The sequence below is a fragment of the Jaculus jaculus genome, chromosome 1 (assembly GCF_020740685.1).
Source record: "Jaculus jaculus isolate mJacJac1 chromosome 1, mJacJac1.mat.Y.cur, whole genome shotgun sequence".
Classification (NCBI taxonomy): Eukaryota; Metazoa; Chordata; class Mammalia; order Rodentia; family Dipodidae; genus Jaculus; species Jaculus jaculus.
Window position 1 is genome coordinate 132,738,717 of NC_059102.1, and position 25,368 is coordinate 132,764,084.

The window sequence follows — 25,368 nt, forward strand, 5'->3', positions numbered from 1 at the left end:
TGCCGAGGCCCTTGGTTTCCCACCAGGGCTAGATGGTAAAAACCTATTGCTGAAGACTCCACATACTTGCAAAGTCACTGAGAAATCCTGCTGGAGCTGAGCAGATAACCTCCTCCATGTATACCAGCTGACAGAAAGCTGGAAAAAGCCACAGTGCATGCAGTTCAATGGGAGAGAGAGAAATCACCAGTGGAGATACTCAACAGTTGACACTGGAAGCCTTAAATTTGGCCAGCCAGGCCAAATGAACTAACAGTGGCATGTCTTTTATAGGGAAAAACAACAACTCTCTAATGGGACTAGAGGCTCAGTCTATGGGAGGGAATATATCCCTAATACTAAAACCCTACAACGGGGTAGTCATGAGCCCTAGGGGTATAATGTCTTTTACTATCTGGCTAAATGCTGAGCAAACTGCCCAGTAAGCACTTCTCTTAATGTTCATACCCATATATTAGTGCTACTCTTACTTTTGGTTAGAGAAACTTCTCCTTTAAGATGGCAGTGACCTTGGGATGACTCAGAAGGCATCATGGTGCTGAGAATAAGTGACAGAGGAGTGCTCAGCACTGAAATATTGCTATTACAATGTCCAAGGCTCAGGGTCCATTGTGGAAGAGGCGGCGGAGAGAATGTGAGATCCAACGAAAGGGTAGGACTCCTTACAACATGCTCCTCCAAATGGAAAATGGCCTGAATATCCATGACTTCACAGTGCCTGACACTACCTACATAAGACCATCATAATACAAGAAAAAGATAATGACATCAAAATACAAGAGAGACTGATTGAGTGGGGGGATGGGATATGATGGAGAATGGAGTTTCAAAGGGAAAAGTTGGGGGAGGGAGGGAATTACCATGGGTTATTTTCTACATTTATGGAAGTTGTCAAAAAATTTAATTAAAAATTAAAAAAATAAAAATAAATTTTAAAAAGAGGCAAATGGTCGAACAAAATATTTTTATTTATTTGTCTATTTGCAAGAAAAAAAAGAGAAAATTAGTGAGAGGGAAATTGGGAACACTAGGGCTTCTTGCCACTGCAAACGAACTCCAGATGCATGGGCCTTTCTGTGCAACTGTGACAGGGTTTTATTATGGGAGTTCAAACACAAACCCCATACTTCAGCTTGTGTCTGTATTACCAAAGAATTGAAATAAAACAAGACTGAGAAGGAGACTTTCTTTAAAAAAATATTATTTATTTGAGAGTGATAGACAGAGAGAAAGAGGGAGAGAGAGAGAATGGGCACGCCAGGGCCTCCAGCCACTGCAAACAAACTCCAGACATGTGCACCCCCTTGTGCATCTGGCTTATGTGGGTCCTGGGGAATCAAGCCTTAAACTGGGGTCCTTAGGCAATCACTTAACTGCTAAGCCATCTCTCCAGCTCCAAGAAGGAGGCTTTTTATAAATCATTGCATTTATGCCATTTCAGGGGAGGTTAAGTGGGGAAAGGGAAAGTCTGAGAAGCAAAGGGGAGGAGTGGAAACATCCACATGGTCTGAGGGCCATGGAAAAGCCCACAGGCCCAGGGAAAACCAAAAATATCCTTTCCCACCCTGGTAGCCGCCATGCCGTCAGATTGGGAAGGAGAAAACGTTGCTGGCGGTGAAAACTTCAGGTGCTGGCAGATGAACAGCCCTGGAGCCGAAAAGAAGACAGAGGTCCCTGTGGTCTCCCATGGGGCTCTTTATTTTGAATCTAGGGATGAATCAAGAAAAGTCAGTCCATCTGAATAGTTCCAGCTCTGTGGCACTGCTCAGACAGCAGGGCAAATGTGTGACACAAGTGGGCGCGTTTATAAGCAGCCAGACGTCAGTTTAAGATTTCTAGCTGCGTGTGGTGGCGCACGCCTTTAATCCCAGCACTAGGGAGGCAGAGGTAGGAGGATCGCCATGAGTTCGAGGCCACCCTGAGAATACAGAGTTAATTCCAGGTCAGCCTGGACCAAAGTGAGACCCTACCTTGAAAAACCAAAAAAAAAAAAAAAAAAGATTTCTGTTATGAGCCTTTTTCTAATTATCTAATTTCCCTCTCACAGCTGGCTTTTATGTGGGTACTGAAGGATCAAACCCAGGCTGTCAGGCTTTTCAGGCAAGTTCTCTCTAGCCCATCCTCCCCCCTTTTGAGAGAAGATCTTGCTCTGTAGCCCAGGCTAGTGTAATAGTTACACCAGACCAGAAGCAATTTATGGGAGGAAAGGGTTTATTTCAGCTTACATTTTCATTCAAGTATTTTCTGTAGAGCTGGTTTTGTCCTCAAATACTCCTTCAGCCTGCTTTTGTCATGGAATGTCCTTATTTCTCCACCTATTTGAGTGGATAGCTTTGCAGGATAAAGTAACCTTGGCTGACAGTTGTTATCTTTCAGAATTTGGAATACGTCACTCCAAGCCCTTCTGGCTTTTAAAGTTTGTGTTGAGTAATCTGCTGGAATCCTGATGGGCTTGCCTTTGTAGGTAACTTGATTTTTTTTCTCTAACTGCTTTCAGTATTTTTTCTTTGGTTTGTGCATTTGGTAGTTTGATTATAATATGGCGAGGAGAGGTTCTTTCCAGGTTTTGTCTGGCTGGGGTTCTAAAGGCTTCCTGTATCTGTATTGGCACCTCTTTCCCAATTTTGGGGAAGTTTTCTTCTATGATTTTGTTGAAGACGCCTACTATGCCTTTGGAGTGGAATTCTCCTTCTACTATGCCCTGAATTCTTATATTTGACCTTTTCATAGTGTCCCAAATATCTTGAAATTCCCACTCATTCTTGTCTATAAGTTTGTCTTTCTCTTTGTTGGACTGTATTAGGTCTGCCACTTGGTCTTCTAGCTTAGATATTCTGTCCTCTCCTTCATCCATTCTACTGGTGAGATTTTCTACAGAGATTTTTTTTTTTTAATTTCATTAACTGTGTTCTCTATTGCTAGTAATTCTAACTGGTTTTTCTTTATTATTTCTATTTCCTCATTTATGTCTAGTATTGACCTCTTTATTTCATTAAATTGGTGTCCTGGGTCTTCTCTGATTCCTTTGATTTCTTCTTTGACTTCTTTGAACACATTTATAATCATTCTTTTGAAATCTTTCTCAGGCATTTCCTCTACCTTGTTCTCACTGGAGGTCATTTCTGATGCATTAATACTTTATGGTGGATTTATAGTCTTGATTTTTGGTGTTTCTTGTGTTACAATGTATATATTTTTGCATCTTGGATTAATTTAATGCTTTGATTTTCTAGTTATCTGGATATTATTAGATGTATCAATCAATCAGGTATTATATATCTTCAGGGTAGGAGCTTAAGGTGCTAGGTGTGGCTCTCCAGACTCTCAGAGTATTTACAAAAGTGACCCTAGGTGTTGGGTTTGCCTGCTATGAGAGTATTCAAGTAGGCTGAGTGAAACAAAATACAGATAGATTCTAAAATTTAACTAAACAATGTACACTTTCAATGAAAAACAGCACATAGTATTTATGCAAGAGTAGGTATTATGACAACCAGATCCTCTATCAACAAGGAGGTTAAGATTTCTGGTCTGTTGAGGGTTCCAAGTCAGCTTGTGACCAAGTGAGCCCCTTCCTTAATGTATAACAGAAGAGGAAACAAAGCCATTTTAAATCAAGAAGCAACAAATAACAAGCCCAAAATATAGCTTATGTAATAATGGCATATCCGACCATCCATCAGATTTAACATATAATTTATCCTGACTTGGAAGGTGCAATTAGCACTTCCAGTTCAGGGCTATATGCCAGGTTTATTAGGTGGGTACTGACCTGGTATAATCCCAGTTACATCTTGGGATGATTTTGGTCTCAGTTATGCCACGCTCCTGCTTGTGTCCCTCTTTGGCACACTGTGGGTTCAAGTGGGCTGGTTGGGTCACTGGATCGCTGTTCTGTTTGCTGGAGCTGGGCACTGGCGGTGAGGGAGGGGAGGCCGTTGATGGTGGCTCTAGTTCTCTTGCTGGTCCACGTGATCCTGTACCTTGTGATCTGCTCCTCCACTGTTCACTGCCGTTCTCCCTTCATGTTTCTTGAGTTTGCAAAAAGCTCTAGAGTGGAAGATCCCCTCACCTGGCTTTTCCTGCGGCTCAAGCCCAGCCTGGCTGCTGTGGCCCCGCGGACTTGGCGCTGCTGCTGCTGGAACCACTTCAGCCTACCTGTGTGGGTGGATGCTCTGGGTCTCTCCTACTTCTCTGCTGCCATTTTACTGTCTTATACACCTCACTTTTTACTAAAAATGTGTATTTTGTTGGTTCTTTTTTTTTTTTTTTTGGCTTTTTCTCCCTTGGCTGCTTTGGCATGGTTCCTACGCTGCCATCTTAACCAGAAGCCTCCCGGCATAAACTTTCATGTGGACGTGCCATTGTAGTGCAGAAAGCATGATGGAAGCCCTGGTCACATCTCCATAGCAATGGGGAGGAAGTAGTCTGAACACCCAGTGGGATGGGCTAATAAACTTTAAGGTCTGCCCCTGTGGGAGTTTGAATAGATGGCCCCCAATATGCTCAGTGTTTTATTAGTTTGTACTTTGGATCTGTAGCCACCTGGCTGGAGGAGGTGTCACTGCAGATCTTAAGGTGTGGTGATGGGTTTGAAATTCCAATCTAAAGATATGCCAAGTGCCTAGTTCTGCCTGGAGTTCCTGAAGTGTGCTGTATGGTGTGGTTTTTGGCTTGTGACTTTTTGCCTCTCTGCTTGGACCTAATGAAAACAGGGCCAGCTTTTTCTGCCATTATGGAACATTCCCTGGATCTGTAAGCTCCAATCTCTTCCTCCATAACTATGCCTGGTCTGAAAGTTCACCTCAGTGAACTTGAAGCTGTTTGCTACAGCCCCCAATGACAGATCTCTGAAATGGCTACCAGCTGGGGACCAAGTATTTAAAACACATGAGGTTGGGGGGGCATTTTACAGTCAAACTACCACATGCTACCTCATCCAGCAAAATTTTGTAAGCTTGATGGCTTAAAATTCAAGGGCAATGCGCAGGTAACTCTAAAATTATAGTTGAGCCTCCAGCCAATTCTCTGAATCACTTTCATATTCAATTACTTTTAAGACCAAGCATAAAGTTTATGCTGCTATATAGTCTTACCTCTATCCTGGAAGGGATCAATTTTATAACACCATGTGACTAATACCATGTGACTAAAAAGATAAACAACTTCCTTCAAATGTACACAAGCCTCTAGAGTAAGGGAGGGTCTCCCCTCATCTCTACCACAAGGGAAGCTTGCCAGAACCTGGAAGTTCAGGAGCCAGTACAGAGAGCCTGGGCACGTTTTTTAAATGCTTTGACAGCTTCCATAAGAATAGACAATAAACCATGATAATTCCCTTCCCCATTCCCACTCTCCCCCTTTCAAATCCTCCCTCCATCAAATCCCCTTCCCCTTCCGATTAATTTCTCATTTATTTTGATGTCACCATATTTTCCTTTTTTATGAAGGTCTTGTGTAGGTAGTGTCAGGAGCTGCAAGGTCATGAATATTAAGACCATTTTGTGTCTGGAAGAGTGCATTGTAAGCAGTCCTACCCTTCCTTTAGCTCTTATATTCTTTCTGCCACCTCTTCTGCAATGGACCCTGAGTCTTAAAAGAAATCAACATAAACATAGCCTCCAGAAGCCTTTATTTCTACTGTCAAGCAACAATTAAAGAAAAGAATATTTGGGGCTAGAGAAATGGCTTAGCAGTTAAGGGACTTGCCTACAAAGCAAAAGAAGGCAGGTTCTATTCCCAGGACCCATGTAAGCCAGGTGCACAAGGTGGCACATGTGTCTAGAGTTTGTTTGCAGTGGCTGGAGGCCCCGGTGTGCCCATTCTCTCTCTCCCTCTTTTTCTCTCTCAAATAAATAAAAATAATTTTTAAAACGAGTATTTATAAGCTTTTAAGCATAAGGAGAAGCAACTACTATGGCAGGGTAGTGTTCATAAAATAAATGCTAGAGAGAAACTTCTATTTGGATATAGGTGACATCTGTTTTCAGAAAAAAATCCTTACTATTGGTGACTTTAGGTATCCTATACCGTAATTACCTTCTGCAAATGTGAGACAAATATAAAGACTTCTTTGCCGATGATCATGTTTGTGGTAATATAGATACTAGTAAGCTCATTTATTGTCTCCAATAATTAGTGAATATGTTGTTTCCTAAGGTGTAACAGTGTTGGGGGATTATAGCTTAGTGCTGGAACGCTGCCTAGTACACAGAAGGGCCTGACCTGAGTCCTCAGTATGGCAATGAACAAACCTCAGAAGATATTGTATGTGAGACCCTAATTATAACAGTCTTATCATATTTATGATATTATTTGAATAGCCAATAATGTAATGCCACATAGCATATTTTGGAATATTAGGCAATAAAAGATTTCAGTTTGTGGATTCATCTTACCTGTGGAAACTCTTTGCATATATTTAAAAGTAATATGGTGCTTTTTAGTTCTCCTTAATACAAAGAAACTGTACAGGGTGTATCAGTGTTGGTAAGTCTTTATTTACAAAAATATTATGACCTCTTCTCTAGGGACAAAATTGGCTTGAGGGCCTGTAGTACCCATTTATCTATAGTTCTTTTTGGGGGGTGGGAGAGGGTTTCGAGGTAGTCTCACTCTAGCATAGGCTGACCTGGAATTCACTCTGTATTCTTAGGGTGGCCTCGAACCCATGGCTCTCCTCCTATCTCTGCCTCCCAAGTACTAGAATTAAAGGCATGCACCACCATGCCCAGTTTATCTGTAGCTCTTGAAGGCCAAGTAAGCCAGTGCAGTGTGTGTGTGTGTACCTTTTTGTTGGTGGATGTGCATGCTTGTTTATGCTATGTGTGTAGAGGCCAGTTACAACACCGAGTGTTGCTCCTCAGGTGCTATCCACCTTTCCTGAGACACAGTCTCTCATTGGCTTGCAAATAGGCTAGACTAGCTGCCCCTGGAGCAAGCACCAGGGACCCACCATCATTAGTGCACTAATGTGTCTGGCTTCAAAAATTATTTATTTAGCTGACAGAAACTTGGAAGAAGCTATTCTGCTTGCAGTTAAATGGGGGGGAGAGAGAAATCACCAGTGAAGATACTCAAAAGTGGGCACTGCAAGCCTTATATTTGGCCAGCCAGGCCAAATGAGCCAACGGGCACAATAGTGGCACATCTGTCATGGTGGAAGCCAACTGCCCTCTAATTGGACTGGAGGCCCACTCGCTCTATGGAGGGAATACATCCCTGATGCTGAAAACCTAAAACAAGGGTAGTCATGAGCCCTAGAGGTGTAATGTCTGCTGCTGTCTGGCTAAATGTATATACTATGCTCATCAAACTGCCCAGTAAGCACTTCTCTTAATGTTCACACCCTTATATTAATGCTACTCTCACTTTTGGTAGAGAACCTTCTCTTTTCAGATGTCAGTGACCTTGGGATGACTCAGAAGGCATCATGGTGCTGGAAGGAAGTGATCGGAGTGCTCAGTACTATACTATCTCTATTATATCTTCCAAGACTCAGGATGAGGTCACAGAAAGAATGTAAGAGCCAAAGGAAGGTTAGGACTGTTTCTAATGTGCTTCCCCAGACACAAAATGGCATGGATACCCATGATTTCACAGTGCCTGACACTACCTACACAAGACCATCAGAATAGGAGGAAAAGATCATGGCATGAAAATAAGAGAGAAAGATTGATTGAGAGGGAGAGGGGATATGATGGAGAGGGGAGTTTCAAAGGGGAAAGTGAGGGGAGGGAGGGCATTACCATGGGCTATTGTTTATAATCATGGAAGTTGTTAATAAAAAAAAATAAAAAAGAAAGGAAGAAAATAAATAAATGAAAAGTTTACAAAAAATTATTTATTTACTTTTGGTTATTTATTTGTGTGTATGTATGAGATAGAAAGAGAGAGGGGGGTATATGTGGGTGCCTCAGGGCCTCTTGCCCCTGCAAACTCCAGAAGTATGTGTCAGTTTACATCTGGCTTTATGTGGGTACTGGGGAATTGAATCCAGGCTGGCATGCTTTGCAAGAAAGTATCTTTAACTGCTGAGCTACTTCTTCAGCCGTTGGCTGTTATTTTTTTTTTTTTTTTTTTGTTTTGTTTTATTTTTCGAGGTAGGGCCTCACTCTGCTTAGGCTGACCTGGAGTTCACTATGTAGTCTCAGGGTGGCCTCAAATTCTCGGTGATCCTCCTACCTCTGCCTCCCCAGTGCTGGGATTAAAGGTGTGCACCACCACGCCATGCTCAAACATGGGTGTTCTGGAGATCAAATCCGGGTCCCCGTGCTTATACAGCAATAACTTAACTGACTGGGCTATCTCCCCAGACTCAGCCCCCGAAATTTTGCAAAAATATGTTGCTAATAATTAAGGTTGGAATGCCAGGAATCGAAGAAAGAGTAAACAGAGTGACATCTCTGATGGAGGGGTGGAAACTGGCTAGGGGAAATATATTACCAGGAGGCAGAATCCAGGTCCAGTGAACTTTGGGTCTTTGAAAGCTCTGAGCAAACACATAGGTATGAAGACTGATGAAAAGACTCTCAGGCGATTCCACTAGCCACATTATCGTGGCTATAGAGAGAAAACCCCCAAATCGTGCAAAATCTAAGGCTGTAATAGGTTCTTCAGCTTTGTTCAGTAGTCACGGGAACCCACTTTATCACAGTGAGGTGGAAAGTAATTTCCTTTCTAAATGCACTAAGTATCTAAGCAACTTGTCTCTCTGATGATTCCCCCAGGACTGTGACTAGATACCAAGGTGAGCTGAGCCATGCATGAGGATAATCTATTAAGGAGGCAGACTGCTTCTTTGAGATGAGATGTGATGATGTGAGATGTGATGCCCCTGGCTGGCTGCTCTTGCCATGCTTTCCCCGCCATAATGAAACCTCCCCTCAAACGTGGAAGGTGAACCTCTCTTAACATTTGTACCCACATCTCAATGCTACTCTCGCTTTTGGTTAGAGAAGCCTCTCTTTTCAGATGGCAACGACCTTGGGATGACTCAGAAGGCACCATGGTGTTGAGAAGAAGTAACAGAGGAGTGCTCAGCACCACAATATCTCTATCACACCTTCCAGGGTTCATTGCAGAAGAAGTGGTGGAAAGAATGTAAGAGCCAAAGGAAGGGTAGGACTTCTTACAACACGCTCCTCCAGACGCAAAAAGGCCTGGATATCCATGACCTCATGGTGCCTGACACTACCTACACAAGATCGTCATAATAGGAGGAAAAGATGACAACATAAAAATAAAAGGGAGACTGATTAAGAGGGGGAGGGGATGTGATGGAGAGTGGAGTTTCAAAGGGGAAAGTCGGGGGAGGGAGGAAATTACCATGAGATATTGTTTACAATTATGGAAGCTGTCAATAAAAAAATTAAATCAACAAAGTATAAGCTGAAATAAACCCTTCCTTTCTATAAGCTGTTTCTAGTTCGGTGGTTTGTCCCAGCAAAGAGAAGGTAACTGCTATAGAAAACTGGTATGAAGAAGTGAGACCACTGCTGCAATAAGCCTGACTATGTGGTTTTTGGAAATAGTTTGCAGAAGAAATATGGAAGGGTTTGGAACTTGGGACTAGAGAAACCTTAATGGGCCATTCTGGTGAGAGTTTGAAAGACCCCAACATAGGGAGAACTATGGGTTGTGAAAGCTGGGCTTATGAGGACTTTTTGGGGGACTGGGCTAGAGGTAGTTTGTGTGATATTCTGGCTGTGTGACTTTGGACAAGATAATAAAAACTCTTTGTGTCCCTCAATTTCCTTATCAGATAAATGGTAATAATAGTAACAATAACAATAGTAATAACAACAGCAGCAGAAACAGTCTTCATATGTGTCCTGTGTGGAATAAGTTAGATAATTCACAGGAAAGTATTCAATAGATATGTTTTTTTTGTTTGTTTGTTTTTGTTTTTTCGAGGTAGGGTCTCACTCTGGTCCAGGCTGACCTGGAATTAACTCTGTCATTTCAGGGTGGCCTTGAACTCATGGCAATCCTCCTACCTCTGCCTCCCGAGTGCTGGGATTAAAGGCGTGCGCCACCACGCCCGGCTCAATAGATATGTTATTAATGAGCTCTAGTAATCTCAACCAGCAGATTCGGAAACACTTCCCCTAGGAAGGGCTACTTAAAACAAGAGCTGAGCCAGGCATGGTGGCGCACGCCTTTAATCCCAGCACTTGGGAGGCAGGGGTAGGAGGACTGCCATGACTGTTTAAGGCTACCTGAGACTACATAGCGAATTCCAGGTCAGCCTGGGATAGGCTAACAAAACCCTAACACTAAAAATATTTTTTTAAACCCACAAGATCTAAAGGCTGTGTGGGAATTAGCTGGTTCAAGTTGTGGTATGATTGAAGAACTTTGAAAGAAGCCAGTGAACCAGAAAATCTGTGAAAGGCCTGGTAGGGCATGTGGCTAAACCAGCATAAAGGACGGGCCATGGACTATATTGTGGTCATATAATAGATGTGGTCATGATCCTCGAGACATTGGATAGCTATGGGACACTGTGAAGCTGAATAATGACGTCATAAACCTGGGGCAGCAGAAGCATGCTATTAGAAGCAAAGCAGGGACATGGAGAATGAGCTGCAAAGGAGCAACGTGAGGACAGGCAGAGAGGGGATGAGAATATGGAGGCTCAGTGTTCTCTTTGCATTTGTGTTCTTAGGCACTTTTCATTCTACAAAGACTCCAATTATACACGCTAGGGATATTGCTAAAATAGAGTGCCTCCTTAGCATGCATCAGGCCATAGGCTCAAACACCAGCACCACAAATAAAACAAGCATATAGTGAGACCAGGTAGGAAAATATTGCAACAGCTCAGACAAAAGGTGACGAAAGACGTGTGGGGTAAAGTGTTAATGAATGGAGTTACGTGATGGATTTGAGAGATGCTTTGGAAGCTAATAGGGTTTAAATGATAGATCTAATGTTGGGCTTTCAGAAACCTTCTGAAGGTAGAATGACTCTCATCTTTCTGCCTTGCCAATCCAGACAGGTCCACTGAGATAAAAGAGGTACTTGAGAGAGAGGTGATGACTTTAACAGTAAATTGAACATCTTCATTGCATAGTGTTTGAAAATTTCAAGTAGATAGATATATTCAGAACATGGTTGAATATAGTTGAATATTTAAATAATGGGAGAAGTACACATTCTATGCAAAAATCAGAAACTACAGGGTAGTATGTCATGGAAGATCAGAGGATCTAGGAGAAATCACTGGGAGAATAATTGTCAAGTCTAAAATTAAGGCTCCTGAGCTGTAGCAGGTACTTTCTCTTTGCTTGGACAAAATGCCTGACCAAAAGAAGCTCAAGAAAGGAAAGGGTTTATTTTCCACTTACAGTTATGAGTGGAGGTTCGTTGTGGTGGGAAAAGCACTGCAGGAGCAGACAGACGGCCTCACACCATCACATCAGCAAAGACGACAGAGAGAGACATGAACACTGGTGCTGAGCCTGCTTTTTCCTTTTTATATATTTGAGACCCTGGCCCATGTAAAGGCACCACCTGTGGCTATGGTGGGTTGTTCCAACTCAATTAATCTAATAAAAATATCCCTCACAGACATGATCAGAGATTTGTTTGCATGAAAATTCACACTCCTGCCAAGTTGACGACCAGAGATTAATCATCATCACATGAGCAAATAAGAAAGGTAAGGCTGGTTCAGGAAAGAAGGGGGATCCCTGCCAACGTTAAAGAAGGCAAACAGTTCAGTGCTGCAGGTGAATGTGGAGATAAGATGGCAGAAAGGGAAGAATGTTGTTGAAATGATGGCTGCTGTTTCCTCGGAGAACTGGATGAATGAGAATGAGCAATGGAAACCCATAAAGATTTCTGTTGATTCCATACTATCATTGTTCAAGCTCTCCTTGTTGCTCTTAATTCCTGTTGCTCTGATCTTGAATTTTGCATCTTATTAGGATATATGGCCCACAGTATAGTAGCAGTACAGTAGACATTCAATTATCTCAGACTCTAGTACACAGAGGATGACTCTTTAAATTGTTTTCCTTTTCCTTTCTTTTTTTTTTTTTAAGGTCTGTGAAAAATCAAGCAGAATTACAGCTGTCAGACTGGTTTTCTCCCAGGTAGGAATTCAAATCTTGCACTGTGGAGTTAATTCATAAAGGATAATAGACAGCACCCATGCTCCCATTGGGAATCAGAATGTAGACAGTAGACAGATCTCAGATTACACAGGGCCGGACAGTTCTCCTTTAGTGAGAGTGTAAATGGCACAAATTCAAGGTCCTAGAGTTGTAACACAACAAAAGTGTCAGACATTTCACTTGAGTTCAGTTGATCAATTTACCTCCTTTCAACCAATAAGTGAAGGAGAGGCCAAGTGAAACAGATGTGCTGTATGCATACAAGGTACAACAGGCTGCCCTCTGGCCTCTCCGTTTTCATCTTCTCACTCTAATCTTCGGTTATCCACCCTAATGTACAAGTTTAAGAAATTTTCCAAATTCACATGTCAACAGGAGACATCTAGGTGAAGATCATGAGTAGATCATAGCCCATGCTTCATCCTCTCTTAACGTCATAGCAATTGTCAGATCAAGTCAGAGCTCAAAGAGCACACCAATTATTTAGGCAGAGAATTTAAGTTAACTGAATTTAAGATACTGAATATATACTAAATAGTATATACTTGTCAACAACTATATACTAGGCATCTGAGTGGTAAAGACTGGAAAGGGGGCTGGAGAGATGGCTTAGCTGTTAAGGCACTTGCCTGTGAAGCCTAAGAACTCATGCTCAAACTTCCAGGTCCCATGTAAGCCAGATGCACAGTGATGCAAGCATGCAATGTCACACATGTGACCAAGGGGGCGCATGCATCTAGAGTTTGTTCCCATCAGCTGAAGGCCCTGGCACATCCATTCTCTCTCTCTCTCTCTCTCTCTCTCTCTCTCTCTCTCTCTCTCTCTCTCCCTCTTTTTCTCTCTCACACAAAATATATTTTACAAAAAGACTGGAAAGTGCACTCAAAGGTCTCATGTAGTGAACAATTATGGGAACAATTTCTACTGGATTTGCAGAAACAAAAGGAAGGATTTAAAGCTGGGATGATTCAGGGTTTACAAAATAAGCAAATTCATACAAGCAGGAAGAAAAATCAGTGTTCAACCAGGGGTTGGGGCAACTGGGGAGTGACGATTGGCTAGATTTGTTTCTGGTACAATGAAGATGTCCTAAAATGAGAAAGTAGTGATACTCACACAATATTGTGAGTTAACTTATTATAAGTGTGCATCAGCATGCCTGGATTTTATTTCCTTTTATAGCCAAACACTATCCCATTACATAGATATAACACATATCCGTATTTCTGCCTAGTTGTATAATGCTACTATAAATATCCATGTACAAATATTTATTTGAACATGTTTTCAATTCTCTTGGAATTAGTGGTCTTCTCCATTTACTGAGCCATTGTTTTCATGGTTTCTTTTAGTTCTTTGTCTATGGTTTCTTTTAGATATTTGATGTGATTGAAATAGCTTGATTTAAAATCTTGATTTTAAAGGCTTTGTGTCTTAAATACAGAGTAGTGGCTTTCTTGGGGATAGTTTGTGGTGGGTTTGTCATTGGTTTGTGTTTCCTGTGAATGTGTCATAGTTTCTTGTTTCTTTTTGTAGCAGAAGCCCTAAGGAATAGAATTTCTTCAGGATATCCCATACTGGAGGTGAGGATAACCCCAAGGAAGGTGTCTCCCATGAAGAAGTCTTATTGCACAGTTCTGCTAACTTACTGATACAGGAATTTGATTGGGCTGTAACCTAGGATCTAGGGTGCCAGGCAGTCACAGACACACAAAACTTCACTGGCTCAGTGGCCTCCAAGTTCTTGTATTGTGAATTCTAAAGATGAAATCCACAGACTAGAAAGGGTAAACTTTAGAAAGATTTTTAAAATTTTTTTTTGTTCATTTTTATCTATTTATTTGAAAGTGACAGAGAGAGAGAGAGAAAAAGAGACAGATATATAGAGAGAATGGTCACTCCAGGGCTTCCAGCCACTGCAAATGAATTCCAGATACATGCGCCATGATGTGCATCTGGCTAATGTGGGTCCTGAGGAATTGAGCCTCAAACCAGGGTCCTTAGGCTTCACAGGCAAGCGCTTAACTGCTAAGCCATCTCTCCAGCCCTAGAAAGATTTTATTACAGAGCTTAAGTGGAGGAAAGAAGGTTGAGAGTGCCTGTAAAGCAGGAGGGGGTCCCCAGAAATGGGAAAACCCATCTTGTGACTCTGAGTGTGGTCTTTTTTTTTTTTTTTTTTGGTTTTTCAAGGTAGGGTTTCACTCTAGCCCAGGCTGGCCTGATACTCACTACGTAGTCTCAGGGTGGCCTTGAACTCATGGCAAGCCTCCTACCTCTGCATCCCAAGTGCTGGGATTAAAGGCATGCACCACCACGCCTGGCTCTGACTGGGGTTTTTCATGGAAATTTACTGGACGAAGGCTGAAGTGGTCAGTCTAATTCCCATGCCAGACAGGCGCCGTGCAGTCAGGTTCCTAGGGAAGGGGAACTCCTTTAAGGAAGAAGAGATGAAAAACCAGATCTCATGTGAAATGCTCAGGTGCCTTGTAATTTTACTCACATCTTTGCATCAGAACTTTAGGGAAGGAGAAGTCCTTCAGGGGAAAAGATAAAGAAAACCCAGATTTCCCTCTTACAGGTTCAGTGACATTTCCCATTTTTAGCCAAGAAAATAACTGTTCATTTTACTCTCAAGAATCTCAAGAAACCATTTATTTTAAAAGTATTTTTTTCTTTTATTTGCTAGCAGAGAGAGAGAGAGAGAGAATAGGCACACTGAGGCCTCTAGCCACTGCAAACGAACTCCAGATGCATGCACCACCTTGTGCATCTGGCTGTACTTGGGTCCTGGGGAATTGAACCCAGGTTGTTAGGCTTTGCCATTAAGCGCCTTAGCCATTGTACCACCTCTCCAGCCCAAACCGTTTATTTTGCCTCCACTGCTTTGCCAATCTTTGTCTTCTTCCACACTCTGAACAGGTAGTCACAAGTGCCTCGTTTACTCACGGCTGAATCAACTTACATGTATTTACTGGGTTGTTTTTTTTTTTTTTAGAAATTATAACACTGCTATTGGAAAGGCAGAAAAAAAAAACAGATTTTTTTTTCTATCGGTTCTGGTCAAAACTATAAATAAATCCATTTCCTTCCATCAATTCCTGTCTCCTTGGTAGAACAGTAACCAATGAATCTTAGCTTTAGTAAACCACCTCAGGAGAAAGATCGAGTGGTCCCTCTTGGTTTCCATGTGGGACTCCATATTCACTCAGGAGGCAGGGGCTTAAGGTAGAACGACTGGGATATCCTCGCAGCTGTCCATACATACCTCACTTCCCAGGCTTCCCGCTCTCAGCATTGGCTGGCTGTAAACACGGCTGCTGTTAGGAAGAGAAGGGTTTTGGTTTTGAGGACTGACGGGGTCTCGGGCTCAGTTGCTTTAGAGAGTGCTTATTTAGTTTTAGTTTGTTTTCTGTTTTTCTCCCCCCCCCCCTTTGAGAATACTTAATTTGTTTGGTGTCACTGAAGAGCACTCACCTGTCCAGCTTTGTGGTTTGGGTTTGGATAGTTTCTGAGAAGTGCTTGTGCACACGCCGGGCTCAGGCTTCTTTCCTCTGACTTTGTCATGGTGTCTTTCTACAGACTTCATTTTAAAAACTTTTTTTTTTTATTACATTCTACATTTTTCTTTTCTTTTCTTTTTGAGGCAAACTCTAATGACTGAACTTTTTATGTGTGAAAGAGAGAGAGCAAGAGAGAAAGAGAGAGAAAATCGGTGCACAAGGGCCTCCAGCTACTATAATTGAACTCCAGATGCATGCGCCACCTTGCACGCATGTGTGACCTTGTGCACTTGCATCACCTTGAGTGTCTGGCTCACATGGGATCTGGAGAGTCAAGCATAGGTTCTTTTTGGCTTCACATGCATGTGCCTTAATCATTAAGCCATCTCTCTAGCCAGCATTCTACATTTTCTGACCACCAATCATAATAAACAAATGAAGAGTACTTTAAATCATCCAGAAATTTAAAAACAGCTATTTTCTGCTGAACTCCTAATCAAAAAGAAAAGCAAAGCCACTAGAGTAGACTCCTAAGGAAGGAAAACAAATTCAGTGAAGTATCTGCATTTGAAGATGGGATTTTGCATACAGCTGTGTGGGTCAAGAGCTTGCTTAGCATGAATGAGGTCCAGATTAAATCCCCCATACCACATAACCGGATTGGTGGCACATGCCCATAATTCCAGAACTCGGGAGGGAGAGAGGCAGGATTATCAGGATCATCCTTGGCTGCACTGTGAGTTCAAAACCAGCCTAGTCTGTTAGCGTGGCTGTGTGTGTGTCAAGATGGAAGAGTGCAGCCATTGCCCTGATCCTATCTTCTGTCATGCTATAAAAATAAATATGGATTAAAAAGAAAAAGAAGGGTTGGAGAGATGGCTTAACCATTAAGGTGCTTGCCTACAAAGCCTGAGGACTCAGGATCTATTTTCCAGTACCCAGATAAAGCCAGAAGCACAAGGTGGCTCATGTGCTTGGAGTTTGTTTGCAGTAGCTAGAGGCCCTGGTGCACTCATTCTCTATCTGTCTCTCCACACTCTATCAAATAAAATAAATAATAAAAATAGAAAAAGAAAAAGAAAGTTTTACGTTCAATGGAACCAGGAATTATTCTAGAAACTCTTTTTATTGTTTATTATTATTATTATTATTATTTTTGGTTTTTTGAGGTAGGGTCTCACTCTAGCCCAGGCTGACCTGGAATTCACTGCAAAGTCTCAGGGTGGCCTCAAACTCACGGCGATCCTCCTACCTCTGCCTCCCAAGTGCTGGAATTAAAGGCATGCACAACCACACCCGGCTCAGAAATTATTTTATATCAAATATGAAACTTTGAGGATTATTTACCAGTTGTCCTATGAGGACCATAGATAGGGAAGTTCTCAAATTGGATGTGCACATACATCTGCAGGCCTCATAGTGTGCACCAGATGTTCAAATAGTCCTGAAACACAAACCAAAACAACAGTCCCTTACCTAGAGTGGTGAGAGCTAAAGGCACCAGTAGGTCTTAGTGGTATCCATTCAGGTGTCGCACTCCACATTGGTGGTGTTACTCCGCAGAGACAAACCTATCTTTAGCATATATCTTTGGTTAAATTCAGCAGCTTTTTCAAAAATACCATGATGCCACTTTTTCTTCCTTCACACAGCCTCTAATGTATGTATTAATGTTACCAAAACATATATATGGGCCTGGGAGATGGCTCAGTTGTAGAGGGCTTCTTTAAGTGTGAGGACCAGAGTTTGGACCCCCAGCACTCAAATAAATGCTGGGTGGGCGTGGTGGCTGCCTGTAATCCCAGCATATGATCCCTAGGGCCAGCTGGTTAGCTAAACTAGCTAATCAGTGAGCACTGGACTTAAGAGACCCTACGTCAGTAGACCTATCAAGGATGACACTGATGGGCTGGAGAGATGGCTTAGTGGTTAAGCATTTGCCTGTGAAGCCTAAGGACCCCAGTTCGAGGCTCGGTTCCCCAGGTCCCACGTTAGCCAGATGCACAAGGGGGCGCACGCGTCTGGAGTTCGTTTGCAGAGACTGGAAGCCCTGGCGCGCCCATTCTCTCTCTCCCTCTATCTGTCTTTCTCTCTGTGTCTGTCACTCTCAAATAAATAAGTAAATAATTAAAAAAAAAAAAACAAAAAAACGGATGACACTGATGTCAATCTCAGGCTCCTGAATGCTGGGATTAAAGGCTCATGAGGCCTATTATCAGTACATTTTAAGCATTGTGTCACACATAGCCTGAGGTCCCCAATGGCTTCCCTTGTGTAGGGTGGACATTAGTTTTTTCATAATGAGTTTATCTGGGGAACAACCTGAATAGGCTTATCTCTCTAGAGAAGGCGACTCTGCAGCCTTATCAGCAAGCCTGTGAGTCTCTCCTTTGGTGACTGTTTACATGGTTCACAGTTGTGCCTGCTGGAAGCCAAAGATCCTCTAGGACTTACTGCATTAACCCTCAATGCTTTATTCTGTTACTGTTTACCAGTTATGGCATAGCCATAGTGGCTTTTTTTCCTCAATCATCTGAAATGACCCATCTATCAACAGCCTGACCCCATCATGTAGGGGGCCTCTAATAGGTCCCAACTGACCTTGCTCTGATATTCTACAAAATTTAGGCAATCATGTTCTAGTGTCTCTTGCTTGTACCCCCACCCCCCCTTTTAGAAAAAGCTTATTGAGTTTTTACTCTGGTCAGGATCAAAGCATCTATCTTTTAATAGTATTACTTTATACTTTAGGATCTGAGAGTCAGTTAACTAACTCCTAGCACTCTGATTTAAGATATTTTACACGAGATGTGATATGCTCATTGTAAGAGTTCCTCCAGAAGTCAATTGCTTTCTTTTTTGTTGTTGTTGCTCTCTTCTGCTAGCCAGGCAGTAGCTGTCGCTGCCTGTACACATCCAGGTCACCCCTAAGTCATAGGATCAAGGTGGAGACAAAGGCCAGATGCTGGTTTTTTTTTTTTAATTTATTTTTATTTGAGAGCGACAGACACAGAGAGAAAGACAGATAGAGGGAGAGAGAGAGAATGGGCGCGCCAGGGCTTCCAGCCTCTGCAAACGAACTCCAGACGCGTGCGCCCCCTTGTGCATCTGGCTAATGTGGGACCTGGGGAACCGAGCCTCGAACCGGGGTCCTTAGGCTTCACAGGCAAGCACTTAACCGCTAAGCCATCTCTCCAGCCCCAGAGGCTGTTTCTTCCCCCTCCCCAAATCTGGCTCAGTACTCTAAGAGCAGTACCCCGGCCTACCATTAGCTCTAAGGATGGAAGGGCAAGGGCTGAGATTGTAAGAGGCCTCTTTAATTATCTGGTTTTCTCCTCAGAACATCAGTGTACCAGGGTCTTTTTCAAGCAGCTTGAGTCATTAGACCCAGAAGGGGCTTCATGTCCTTTTTATTTATTTTATATTTTTTACATTTTTTTAAAGATGTGTGCCACCATGCCCAGCTCTTTATTTATTTATTTATTTTTTAATTTTAGAGAGAGACAGAGAAACAGAAAGAGAATCAGTGTGCCAGAGCCTCAGCCACTGCAACCGAGATCTAGATGTGTGTGCTTGTCTGTGATCTTACTTGCATCACTATGAGCATCTGGCTTACAGGGGACCTGAAGAGACAAACATGGGTTCTTAGGCTTTGCAGGCACCTTAACCGTTAAGCCATCTCTGCAGCCCCCGTGTCCTTCCTGAAGTCTCTTACTTCAGTACTAAGAAAGGGGCAGTTGCAAATATAATTGCCCCTTACCTCATGGACACTTCCAGTGTGAAATCAGTTTTTTGGACCTATTGTTCAGAATAAAGGGGAAAACTGACTACATCCCTCTTCTAATATTCTAATTCTTTTTTGAGGCTAGATAGGCTCTTGAATTAGCTGCTGGAGGGACCTCTTCATCTCCCTCCTCTTGAGGTTCTGGGCCTCCATTTTGTGGAGCATAAAGAAAGGGATAGGTAAGAAAGAGGATGCCAACGCTTTTTTTTTTTTTTGTCTTTTTAAAACTATCTTTGTTTTAGTGTGTTTACCTTTTAAAATTTTTATTTATTTGAGAGAGAGAGAGAGAGAAGCAGATAGAGAGAGAGAGAGAGAGAGAGGAAGAGGAGAGCAAGAGGGAGAAAGAGCATGCCAGGACCTTCACCCTCTTTAAACAGACTCCAGATGCATGAACCACCTTGTGCACCTGGCTTATGTGGGTCCTGGGGAATTGAATCTGGATCCTTTGGCTTTGCAGGCAAGTGCCTTAACCATTAAGCCATCTCTCCAGTCCAGTTTTTTTTGTTTGTTTGTTTTGTTTTTGTTTTTTTGTCTTTAAAGCCTTGCTGTTGACTTTTATGGACAACATGGGAGTTATTTCTTTTATTTTTTTAATTTTCTTTTTTCTTTTTTGGCTTTTTAAAAAATTTTTTTATTTATGTGAGAGCGACAGACAGAGAGAAAGACAGATAGAGGGAGAGAGAGAGAATGGGCGTGCCAGGGCTTCCAGCCTCTGCAAATGAACTCCAGAAGCGTGCACCCCCTTGTGCATCTGGCTAACATGGGACCTGGGGAACCGAGCCTCGAACCGGGGTCCTTAGGCTTCACAGGCAAGCGCTTAACCGCTAAGCCATCTCTCCAGCCCCTTTTTTGGCTTTTTGAGGTAGGGTCTCGTTCAAGCTCAGGCTGACCTAGAATTCACTATGTAATCTCAGACTGGCCTCAAACTCATGGTGATCCTCCTACCTCTGCTTCCTGAGCACTGAAATTAAAGGCGTGCACCATCATACCTGGTGGGAGTTATTTCTTTTAGCCAATAAATAGCATCCTCCCCAGTGAACTCTCTGGGAAAATATCTAGGGAAAGGAGTTTTTATCAGGCTTGGATTTCTTTTCTTTGTTCCTTGGTGTTTTTTTTTTTTTAAGGTTCTTTTATGCATTTGGGGGAGGGGCTCATACAAGTCTGACAACTGCATTCTAGCAAGAGATAACTAAGCTTTGGTGAGCTTGGACAATGAAATGTCTTGTAAGCCATCAGAGCAAGATAGAAAATACAGAGAACAAAACTCTTCATGTGTTAACACTTTGGTCCCCCCCCCCCCTTTTTTTTTTTTTTTTTTTTTGGTTTTTCGAGGTAGGAGGTAGGGTCTCACTCTGGTCCAGGCTGACGTGGAATTAACTATGTAGTCTCAGGGTGGCCTTGAACTCATGGTGATCCTCCTACCTCTGCCTCCCGAGGGCTGGGATTAAAAGCGTGCATCACCACACCCGGCCCCCCCCCCTTTTTTAATTCACTTTTTATTTGCCAGAACAGAGAATGGATGTATCAGGGCCTCTTGTATCTGCCGAACCATCTCTCCAGTCCTGGTTCCCATTTTCAGAGTCATCCTGTGACTGATCCATTTCCTTTATACTCATTCCCACAAGGGATGTCTTTCACACCCATCCCTCGCAGAGTTGCTCAGCCCCCACACCAGAGGTTTCTTGCACCCATTTGGACTCAATTCATGTGTCTCTAGCCATTTTCCTCATAGGAAAATAAAATCATGGAGTCTCACGCTTGCAGCCTCCAAAAATGCCCACTCATAAAGGCAGCACTAGCTTCAACTATTTGTTCCTTCAGCTTGTGTTCCTTTTCCCCCAGAAGGCTCAGAAAATTCCCCATGTGGGTTTCACATCTCCCAAAATTGCCTCAACTCTTTTGTGATATGTTGGGGAGAGACAAAGGTACCACAGAGGGGAGCAGACAAGCCAAAGACAGGGTGGGGCCCATATCCCACTCTCCAGAGCCCAAAAGTGCTTCTCCCCAAACATAGAGATTCCTCTGCCAGGAGTAGCTGCAGACCTTTAATCCCAGCACTCCAGAGAGAGGCCCAGGGAGGAGAACCACTGTGAGTTCGAGGCCAGCCTGATACTACACAGAATCCCTACTGAGCACCCAAGCTTCTTAGAAATATCCACCCCCTTAATAAAGAGACTGAGAAACTCTGATCAGTGAAAGTGAGGCAGCATTTATAATCGTGCAAGGCCAAGTGTAGCCCCTACCCCAGATGGCAATGTGTCACAACCATCATATTTTCACTTCTTATAATTAGACAAGATTTGAATTATAAAAATTAAAATTAGGGCTGGAGAGCTGGCTTAGCAGTTAAGGTGCTTGCCTGTGAAGCCTAAAGACCCAGGTTCAGTTCCCCAAGACCCATGTAAAACAGAGGCACAAGGTGGCACATGTGTCTAGAGTTCATTTGCAGTGGCTGGAGACTCTGGCTTGTCCATTCTCTCCCTATCTGCCTCTCTCTCTCTCTCTGCCTCCCTCCCTCCACCTTCCTCTCCCTCTCTCAAATAAATGAAAAAAATATTTTTTAAAAATTGAAATTAAACCAGATTTCTTCCATGGCCACACTGGAATGAAATTTAGAAAATAAATTACAGGAAGAATCTGAAAACATTACAAGGTATGAACATTTACCAGCATACTTTCTAAAAAGTTCTCTTAGTTAGTGTACAAAATCATGGATGTCACTGTGATATTTTTGTACCTGTGTATCATAGTATTCTGCTCATTCTCACCCCTCTGTTCTCTCCTATCCCCTCAACCTCCTTCTGGTTCCTTTATTCCCCTCAATACCCTTTGTTTCCATCTGCTACAATCTGTGTATTATAAAAGACATGCAGTATTTGTCTTTCTTCCTCTTAGTACCCTCTCCCCTCTCATGAGTCCTTTTCTACCCACATCTCTCTTATATATGACATGAAAACAGATGGCAATTTATAGTCTCACACGAGAGAAAATATGATAATTATTTTTCTGACATGTTTCTTTGATGATTTAGTTTTATCCACTTTTCCTGCAAGTGGCATACACTCCTCCTCCTTTGTATAGAGTCTTGTTATGTAGCCCCTACTGGCCCATTACTGATGTAGCTAATGGTTTAGCTATTGATGTAGCTAATGTTGTAGCTAACGTAGCTGATGGTCTAAACTCAGCAATCCTACCTCATGGTAAGGGTGAGTTTTATTAATGTTATTAATAATCCAACCTTTTACTTTAAGGAACTAGAGAAAAAGGTACAAAAAAAAAAAGAATTAGAAGCCTTTAATCCCAGCAGAGGTAGGAGGATCATCAGGAGTTCAAGGTCATCCTGAGACTACATAGTGAATTCCAGGTCAGCCTGGGCTACAGCAAGACCCTGCCTTGAAAAACCAAAAAAGAATTCGAGTGAAGATAAATGAAATGAAGTTAAAGCCCAAACTAGTTTTTAAAAAGGGATCAGCAAAATTGTCAAACCTTTTAGTTGGACATGATGACACCATAGCAAAGGTCACAGCATAAAATAGGGAAATAATGCCACGTAGTGGAGTGCCAGCTCTACCACCCCAATCTTGCATGCATAGCTGACCTCGCGTAGCAAGGCTCAGACAGCAAAACTTTCTTCTCCTGGAATCCAAGACATTTCTCAAGGCAATCCCTAAAGTAAGTTCCATTTCTATGATAACCCTGAAAACTGGCTGGTCTCTCCTCAAAATGAGTTTCCTGATCTCATTAATTTTCAGTCCCTTTCACGAGGAACTCCCTTTCTATTTTATGATCTATAAATGTCATCTGGCAAAAGAAAGTTGGATAATTCCACTTTCTTCTATGCTACTTGTGGTACTTTGAACGTAGTGTCCCCCACAGCCTCATGTGCTTGTGAGTAAACCTCAGACTCAATCCCAAGCAGGCAGAACCTTAGGGAGGAGGAGCCTTGCCAGAGGAGGTGGGTCACTGGGAGTGGACCCTGAGGTTTATTAACCCCCCTCCAAGCCCAGTACCTAGACTGCTTCAACCCAAATTGCTCAGCCATCCCATGATATAAGATGAAATAAACCCTTCCTTCTTATAAACTGCTTTGGTTTGAGTGTTCCAGAAATGAGAAGGTAAAGCTCTTTTTATTTTATGATCTATAGATGCTACCATGGAAACAAAAGATGGATAACTTCACTTTGTTCTCTGCTACTCAAAGAGAATATATAATAGCTTGTTAGTAGCATTGATAGATAAGCTATGTCCATGCAAATTATATTGTGTGTGTTCTGCTGAGATAGTAGAAGATAAAGCTTGTTTTTTAATTTTATTTATTTATTTGAGAAAGAGAAAGGAAGAGGCAGATAGAGAGAGAATGGGTGTGCCAGGGCCTCCATCCACTTCAAATGAATTCCAGATACATGTGCCACCTTGTGCATCTGGCTTACATGGGTACTGGAGCATCAAACCTGGGTCATGTCTCCAGTCCTTCTGTTTTGTTTTTAATATTTTCTTGATTTATTTGAAAGTGAGAGAGAGAGAGAGAGGAAGATTGAGTCAGAGAGAGAAAAATGGGCATACCAGGGCCTCCAGCCACTGCAAATGAACTTCAGATGCATGTGCCACTTTGAGCATCTGGCTTTATGTGGGTCCTGGGGAATTGAACTCAGGTCCTTAGGTTTCACAGGTCATCTCTCCAGCCTTTTTGTTTTGTTTTGGTTTGGTTTGGTTTTGTCTTCACAGATATATGCAGTTCTACTTAGGAAACTTTTATGATGTCTGCTGATAAGTTTTTATTATGGCTGGCCAGAAAGTAATAATTTATATCATGCTAGATAACCTCTCCAAATGCCTTGGATACCTCTACATGGCCACCAAACACTCAAAAAAAAAAAAAAAAAGAAAAAAGAAAAGAAATCAAACAAGAGAGAAGATGACAAGGCTTCAGCATGATGCGCATGAAGACCATCCGTGAACACACCATGGACCACGTGCAGTATGAGGCTGGCTACCTGTTCTGCATGGATGGGGATCAAGTGTGCAGGAGAAGTTAGGGTTTGGAGACTATGAGGGAGTCGGTCGCTCAGTTACATGCTCATTGGAATAAGACAAATCCTAATGGGTTTCCTTATGACAGAAATCAGTCATCAGAAGCTTATACACCAATGGGAAAGGGAGATTTGTGTTACCATGCTGCTGTTTTGGTAGGCACACCTGCTTAGGTTCTCAGCATTGCTAGAGAGTACACCAAAAGAATCATGAATGATTAGAAAAATAACATCAAAGCTGTCTGGCATGATGAAAGCCACTTAAACAATATTTCTCTCTCCATAAACCTACAAAAATCATATCACCAGAACTTGCTGGGATTTCCAACATGAACGTTCTTCTGATATTAAAGCTGTCAAACTCTCCTGGGATATTAAGAATTAGAGACTTCTTAGAGTGACAGCATGATTTTATAGCTCTTTCTTCATATTTCTAAATTGAAGAGTATCATTTTGACTTATTCCTTAGAAAATTAACACCTGACATATTTTAGCAATAAAAGATCATCACCAAGATGGCAAGCCAGCTAACACAGTGGGTTCATACTTTTGTGAATGCTCATTTTGGAAGGCATGCAGTAGTTACAGAGTGAGTTTGCTGAAAACAGGTAGATATTTAGTAATCTGGTGTGAATGTTGTTGGAATATAACTTCTTGGTCACATTAGAGATTACGGAACAAGAAACGAAAATTTGAAATATTTGAACTGATGCAAGTAGATAGTTTGTGATTATTTCCCCTGGGTTGGATGTCATAATTCATCTTGAATCCACCAACAAAGACTGGGCCCATTAGCACTCCTTGATGGAAGGATGAGAGAGTTCATGATACACATGAATCCCCTCTTTGAAGATATATGTGGTTAACAATTGCTGGGAAGGAGAGAGGCTCCTTGGTGGTATGACTGCCCATAAGTTTTCATTATCCTGTAA

General features: G+C 42.2%; 1 pseudogene; it reads left to right on the top strand.

Moving 5' to 3' along the window:
* The first annotated feature begins 24,186 nt into the window (after window positions 1-24,186).
* On the top strand, window positions 24,187-24,845 carry LOC101606394 (annotated as a pseudogene).
* Window positions 24,846-25,368: the final 523 nt, after the last annotated feature.